This window comes from Macaca fascicularis, chromosome 11 (assembly GCF_037993035.2).
Source record: "Macaca fascicularis isolate 582-1 chromosome 11, T2T-MFA8v1.1".
NCBI lineage: Eukaryota > Metazoa > Chordata > Mammalia > Primates > Cercopithecidae > Macaca > Macaca fascicularis.
Window position 1 is genome coordinate 22510764 of NC_088385.1, and position 8116 is coordinate 22518879.

The following is an 8116-nucleotide window of genomic DNA, read 5'->3' on the forward strand; positions in this document are numbered from 1 at the left end:
TGCATTCTGAATATATTACAAGTATGCATATTTTTATTGGTAAAGACTTTTTAGTAGTGGAAGAAAACCTAACTATGTACCACTACTTTAAATAAGAAATGTTCTTGTCAATTATTCTGAATGAAAGTACAAGTTGTGACTTATTAGTCTTTGTTCTCCTTATGTAGGTTTTTATCTTGATATAAGATAAAATTAGTATCAGAATTACATAGTCTTTAAAGGAAGATGACTAAAATTTGCTCTTATAGATTAATTGTACCAATTGTAAAAAATAGAGACAAGTCTAGATAGCTCAATAAAAGTAATTAAAAAACCTTTTAGGCCAGATTCTTTATTAGAAATTATAATTGGTAGACACTGCTCTTTACCATAGCTTAATCGTAGAGAAAGTTAAAAAATCGCAGTAGGAAGTCATTTGCACTGCTCATTTTGTACCAGCAATTATTTATCACCTGATTGTTTTATATATTCATTACCATGACCTTTGGAAAAGTCAATAACTAAATTCTACTACTTTCTCTTTTCTTCTGGGGCAATTTCAGTTGCTGTAGTTCTCATGGAATAGACTAATCAAAAGTGGGAAAGAATTAACGTTGGGGCCGGGGGTTTTGGAACATTGACATAACATTTGGTAAAATGTGAAGTTGAATTAATGCTGTTTTTGACGTTAAAAATGAAATATCAAGAATAAAAGGATAAATATCTATGATTCCAGCCTGTAGGAATTCATACAAACTTGGTTCTTTGCAAAACACTAAAATTACACAATAAGATTCAATGGGAATTTAAAATGAGGATGCTGGGATCAAACAATGCAGATCGATTAGCATTTAAGTTGTTTTTTCCTTTGTTCTTTCTTTCCTTTTCTTTTTTTTTTTTTTTAAAAGATTTGGATGGCAAATTGTCTTTCTGCAATTGTTTTATGGCTGCCATTGAAATTAAGAAATGGAAAATAAATTTCTGAAATCCAACAAAGTCTGATCTTATCAGCATCAGAACCATGTATGGAAGGAGAAAACAGAACTCACGCTTAAGAGGATGGCCAAATAGAAAGACCAGCCGAGTGGAAAAAGTCCTCCTAAGTGGAGCAGTTGAACCTTGGGAATGTATCAGCCTTAGAAAATTGCAGCTGGAGACATCTGTCATTTGTGAGTGTGAAATGGTTTAGTTGGCCTCATACCTGAGCTAGGGGTGCTTGAGATCCCGCATTTGTTTTAGGCAAAGAGAAATCGGTGTTTCTCTCTTGCGAAATGCTTTGGATGTTTGAGGAAAAATACATGTTTATTGAAGTATAACAAATATACAGAAAAGTATTCAGACCACAGGGCATAGTTTTATTGATTTCCACAAAGGAAATTACCAATACCTTGAAAAACAAATACACTATTATTAGAAGCCCAAAGTCCATTCTAGTATAACCATCCAGTCTTTACGGCCCCAAATGTAACCACCACCTTCACTTTTTTTTTTTTTTTTTAAGATGGAGTTTTGCTCTGCTGCCCGGGCTGGCATGCAATGATGTGATCTCGGCTCACTGCAACCTCCACCTCCTGGGTTCAAGCGATTCTCCTGCCTCAGCCTCCTGAGTAGCTGGGATTACAGGTGTGCACCACCATGCCTGGCTAACCTTGTATTTTTAGTAGAGACAGGTTTTCACCATGTTGGTCAGGCTGGTCTCAAACTCCTGACCTCAGATGATCCGCCCGCCTCAGCCTCCCAAAGTGCTGGGATTACAAGCGTAAGCCACCGTGCCCAGCCCACCTTGACTTCTAAACTGTGGAATAGTTTTGCCTGATTCTGGAATTTATATAAATGTAACCAAAGAGGATGTACTTTTTGGGTCTGTCTCTGTTAGCTGGATATTATGTTTGTAAGATTTATTCCTGGTGTTGCACGTAGCAAATCTGTGTCATCCTCGGTGCTCTATAGTACTAACTATTCTGTTGTATGAAAAGTCCACAATTTTTTCATTAATATTAACAGTGTTTCTATAAACATTCTTATATATGTTTTTTAGGGAAGATAGATACACATTTGTGTGTGTGTGTGTGTGTGTGTGTGTGTGTGTATACGTACCAAGGAGTGAAACTGCTGGAGCATATGGTAATCATCTCTAGTGGAAACTGCTGAATAATTTTTCCCAAGAAGTTTTAGTGAATTTCACTTGCTTTTCATCCTTGTCAACTCTTGGTACTGTCATTTTTATTTTTACCCTTAATGGGAGATGGTCATGGTTTCTCATTCTTGTTTCAACTGAAGAAGCTGAGTGCCTTTAGATATGTTTACGGACCCTTTGGATATCCTCTTTTGCAAAGTGTTATTCAAGTTTCTTGCCCAGTTTTTCTATTGGATTGTCTGTATATTTCTTATTGATTTTAGGAATTCTCTTGTATTCTGAATCGGAGTCTTTTGTCAGTAAGATGTATGGAAACATCTTCCACTTTGGGGCTTAATTTTTCACTTCTTAGTGATGTCTTTGATGAATAGACATTATTAATTTTAATGTAATATAATTGATCAATTTTTGTTTCTTTTATGGTTAGTCCCTTTTAAATTCTGTTTAATAAATCTTTTAAATAAATTTTATAATATTTTGTTTTATAAATTTTATTAAAATATTATTTTATAATTTATTCTAGAAGTCCTTTTTTTAAAAACAAATTTAATTGATATATAATAATTATACAGTCAGGTGTGGTGGTTCATGCCTGTAATCCCAGCACCTTGGGAGGCTGAGGCAGGCAGATTACTTGGGCCTAGGGGTTCAATATGGTGAAACCCCATCTCTACAAAAAATACAAAAATTAGCCAGGTGTGGTGGCATGTGCCTGTAGTCCTAGCTACTTGGGAGGCTGAGATGGGAGGATTGCTGGAGCCTGGGAGGTCAAGGCTGCAGTGAACCGAGATCGTACCATTGCACCACAGCCTGGGCAACAGAGCAAGACCTTGTCTCAACAAAAATAGTTACACAAATTTTTGGGGTACATGTGATATTTTGGTACATGTGATATTTTGATACATGTATACAATGTGTAACAATCAGGGTAATTGGGATATCCATCACTTCAAACATTTATCTTTTGTGTTGGGAATATTATAATTATCTTCTAGCTATTTTGAAATGTACAATAAATTATTCTTAATTGTAATTTCCCTACTGTACTATTGAATGTTAGAACTTATTCCTACTGTTTAACTGCACTTTTGTACCTATTAACTAACTTCTTTTCATGCCCCCTTCTCCCTTCCTTTCTCAGCCCCTGGTAACCAGCATTCTACCCTCTACCACCATGGGATCCACTTTTTTAGCTCCCACAGATGAATGAGAACATGTGACATTTGTCTTTCTGTGCCAAGAAGCTCCGTGGTTTTAGCTTTCACATATTGATAGATCTACAGTATATCTGGAACTGATATTTGCATATGATGTGAGGCAGAAGCTCAAGATCCACATTTTCACCTGTGTTTACCCAACTGATTCATATCCAGTTGACCCAGGAACACTGACTAAAAAGAATATCCTTTTCCTAACTAATCGTGTGTTACTTTTATCATACATCAAGTGGACTCTTTTCTTTTCCACTGACTAATATCTATCCTTTCACCAATTCTCTTAATTACTGCAGCAATATAATAAATCTTGATACCTGAAAGTGAAAGTCTGACTGTTCTTTGTATTACTATGCAAATATTTGAACCAGCTTGTTAAATTCATTAAAAATATATTTAGCTGGGATTTGGACTGGGATTGCATTGAATCTATAGATCAATTTGGGAGAAAATGGTATTTTTACAATATTGAGTCTTCTAATTGATGAATATAATATCTATCTCCCAATAATTTTTGTTATTTTTTATTTTATTTATTTTATTTTTTGGGGACAGGGTCTTGCACTGTCACCCAGGCTGGAGTACAGTGGCACAATCATCTCTCACTGGCAATCTTAACCTCCTGGGTTCAATCAATTCTCCTACCTCAGCCTTCCAAGTAGCTAGGACTACAAATGTGTGCCACTAGGCCCGGCTAATTTTTTTGTTTGTTTGTTTTGGAGAGATGGGGTTTCGCCATGTTGCCCAGGCTGTTCTCAAACCCCTGGGCTCTAGCAATCTGCTCACCTTGGCCTCCCAAAGTGCTGGGATTACAGGCACGAGCCACCATGCCCAGCCGACATTCTGTATTTTTTTGGAGTAGAGATGTTACACTTCACTCATTAGATTTATTTCTGAGTACTTGATGATTTATTCCAGGATAAATTACTTATTTATTCATTTTTGTGATAAGTGACTTGTATTTAGTAAAATTGTCATGAATGCGCTGTCAAGCTCCATATAGCAGTGTGGTTACCCAGTCAATTCTGTAATGCAGAAAAACTTGGAGTATGTCAGTCGTGTCTTTTCCCAACCTTCTGTTTTCACAACAGAAGCAGAAGAGGAGGGATTGTAGGGTAATCTTTTTTATTTTGAAATTTATTTTTCCATAGGTTATTGGGGTACAGGTTGTATTCGGTTACATGAATAAGTTCTTTAGTAGTGCTTTGTGAGATTTTGGTGCAGCCATCACCTGAGCAGTATACACCGTACCCTATTTGTAGTCTTTTATCTCTCGTCCCGCTCCCACCCTTCCCTTCAAGTTCCCAAAGTCCATAGTATGATTCTATGCCTTTGCATCCTCATAGCTTAGCTCCCACATATGAGTGAGAACATACGGTGTTTGATTTTCTATTCCTGAATTACTTCACTTAGAATAATAGTCTCTAGTCTCAACCAGGTCACTGCAAATGTAATAAAAGATGGCTTTTATTACACTGAGGTATGTCCCTTGTATGCCAATTTTGCTGAGAGTTTTAATCATAAAGGAATGCTGGATGTTGTCAAATGCTATTTCTGCATCTTTGAGACGATCATGTGATTTTTGTTTTTAATTCCGTTTATGTGGTGTATCACATTTATTGACTTGCATATGTTAAACCATCCCTGCATCTCTGGTATGAAACCCCCTTGATCATGGTGCATTATCTTTTCGATGTTATTGAATTTAGTTAGCTAGTATTTTGTGAAGGATTTTAGCATCTATGTTAATCAGGGACATCAGTCTGTAGTTTTCTTTTTTGGTTATGTCCTTTCCTGGTTTTGGTATTAGGGTGATGCTGGCTTCATATAATGAAATAGGGAGAGTTCCCTCTTTCTCTATCTTGTGGAATAATGTCAAAAGGATTGGAACCAATTCTTCTTTGATTGTCTGGTAGAATTCTGCTGTGAATCCATCTGGTCCCGAACTTTTTTTTGTTGGTAATTTTTAAATTACCATTTCAATCTCGCTGCTTGTTATTGGTCTGTTCAGGGTATCTAATTCTTCCTGATTTAAGGTAGGAGGGTTGTATTTTTCTAGGAATTTATCCACCTGTTCCAGATTTTCTAGTTTATGTGGGTACAGGTGTTCATAGTAGCCTTGAATGATCTTTTGTATTTCTATGGTATCAGTTGTAATATCTCCTGTTTTGTTTCTTATTGAGGTTATTCAGATTTTCTCTCTTCTTTTCTTGGTTAATCTTGCTAATGGTCTATCAATTTTATTTATCTTTTCAAATAACCAGCTTTTTGTTTCATTTATCTTTTGTATTTTTTTGTTTGAATTTCATTTAATTTTGCTCTGATCTCTGTTATTTCCTTTCTTCTGCTGGGTTTGGATTTGGTTTGTTTTTGTTTCTCAAGTTCCTTGAGGTGCAACCTTAGAGTGTCAGTTTGTGTTCTTTCAGTCTTCTTCATGTAGGCCCTTAGGGCTATGAACTTTCCTTTTAGCACCGCCTTTGCTGTATCCCAGAAGTTTTGATAGGTTTTGTCATTGTCATTCAGTTTGAAGAATTTTTAAATTTCAATCTTGATTTTGTTTTTGACCCAATGATCATTCAGGATCAGGTTATTTAATTTTCATGCATTTGCATGGTTTTCCAGGTTCTTTTTAGAGTTGATTTCCAGTTTTATTTCACGGTGGTCTGAGAGAATGCTTGATATAATTTCAATTTTCTTAACTTTATTGAGGCTCATTTTGTGGCCTATCATATGGTCTATCTTGGAGAAAGTTCCATGTGCTGTTGAATAGAATGTGAATTCTGCAGTTGTTGAAAGAAATGTTCGTGTATACCTGTTAAGTGCATTCGTTCTAAGGTATAGTTTAAATCCATTGTTTCTTTGTTGACTTTCTGTCCTGATGACCTGTCTAGTGCTGTCAGTGGTGTATTGAAGTCCCCCACTATTATTGTGTTGCTGTCTATCTCATTTCTTAGGTCTGTTAGTAATTGTTTAATAAATTTGGGAGCTCCAGTGTTAGGTGCATATATGTTTAGGATTGTGATATTTTCTTGTTGGACAAGGCCTTTTACTGTTATATAATGTCTCTTTTTAACCACTGATGTTTTAAAGTTTTTTTTTTTTCTAATATAAGAATAGCTACCCCTGCTTGCTTTTGGTGTCTATTTTCATGAAATGCCTTTTTCCATCCCTTTACTTTAAGTTTATGTGAGTCCTTATGTGTTAGGTGTGCCTCCTGCAGGCAGCAGATAGTTGGTTAGTGAGTTCTTATCCATTCTTCAGTTCTGTATCTTTTCAACGGAGTGTTTAGGCCATTTACATTCAATATTAGTATTGAGATGTTAGGTACTGTTGCATTCGTTTTACTATTTGTTGCCTGTGTACCTTGGTTGTTTCGTTTTTGCTTTTTAACTTCTATTTTTGTTTTATAGGTCCTGCATGATTTATGCTTTAAAAAGGTTCTGTTTTGATGTGTTTCCAGGATTTGTTTGAAGATTTAGAGTTCCTTTTAACAGTTCTTGTAGTGGTGGCTTGGTAGTGGCAAATTCTGTCAGCATTTGTTGGTCTGAAAATGACTGTATCTTTCCTTCGTATATGATGCTTAGTTTCACTGGATACAAAATTCTTGGCTGATAATTGTTTTGTTTGAGGAGGCTGAAGACAGGGCCTAAGTCCCTTCTAGCTTGTAGAGTTTCTGCTGAGAAATCTGCTGTTAATCTGATAGGTTGTCTTTTATAGGTTACCTGGTATTTTTGTCTCACAGCTCTTAAGGTTCTTTCCTTCATCTTAACTTTAGATAACCTGATGACAATGTGCCTAGGCAATGATCTTTTTTTGATGAATTTCCCAGGTGTTCTTTATGCTTCTTGTATTTGGATGTCTAGGTCTCTAGCAAGGCTAGGGAATTTTTCCTCAATTATTCCCCAAAATATGTTTTCCAAACTTTTAGATTTCTTTTCTTCCTCAGGAACACCGTTTATTCTTAGGTTGGGTCATTTAACGTAATCTCAGACTTATTGGAGGCTTTGTTTATATTTTCTTATTATTTTTTGTCTTTGTAGGATTGGGTTAATTTGAAGACCTTGTCTTTGAGCTCTGAATTTCTTTCTTCTACTTGTTCAATTCTATAGCTGAGACTTTCCAGAGCATTTTGCATTTCTCTAAGTGTGTCCAATGTTTCCTGAAGTTTTGATAGTTTTTTGTTTTTGCTATTTCCTTGAATATTTTTCCCTTCACTTCTATCATTTTTTGGATTTCCGTGCATTGGGCTTCGCCTTTCTCTGGTGCCTCCCTGATTAGCTTAATAACTAACCTCCTAAATTCTTTATCAGGTGAGTTAGGGATTTCTTCTTGGTTTGGATCCATTGCTGGTGAGCTAGTGTGATTTTTTTGGAGGGTTTTGAAGAGCCTTGTTTTGTCATATTACTAGAGTTGATTTTCTGGTTCCTTCTCATTTGGGTAGGCTCTGTCAGAGGGAAGGTCTAGGCTGAAGACTGTTGTTCAGATTCTTTTGTTCCTTGGGGTGTTCCCTTGATGTAGTACTCTCCCCCTTTCCTGTGTATATGGCTTCCTGTGAGCTGAGCTGCAGTGATTATTATCTGTCTTCTGGGTCTAGCCACCCAGCAAGTCTACCTGGCTCCAGGCTGGTACTGGGGGTTGTCTGCACAGAGTCATGTGATGTGAACCATCTATGGGTCTCTCAGCTGTGGATACCAGCACCTGTTCTGGTGGAGGTGGGTGGGGAGGAGGGGGGTGGGGAGGATGAAATTGACTCTATGATTCTTTGTGCTGGTTGGCCTCCTGCCAA

General features: G+C 36.6%; 1 long non-coding RNA gene across 1 annotated transcript; it reads left to right on the forward strand.

The window, feature by feature from the left end:
* The first annotated feature begins 1000 nt into the window (after positions 1-1000).
* On the forward strand, positions 1001-3653 carry LOC141408034 (uncharacterized). Its single transcript, XR_012420063.1, has 2 exons — positions 1001-1148; positions 3258-3653. It is a non-coding gene; the product is annotated as an uncharacterized lncRNA (long non-coding RNA).
* Positions 3654-8116: the final 4463 nt, after the last annotated feature.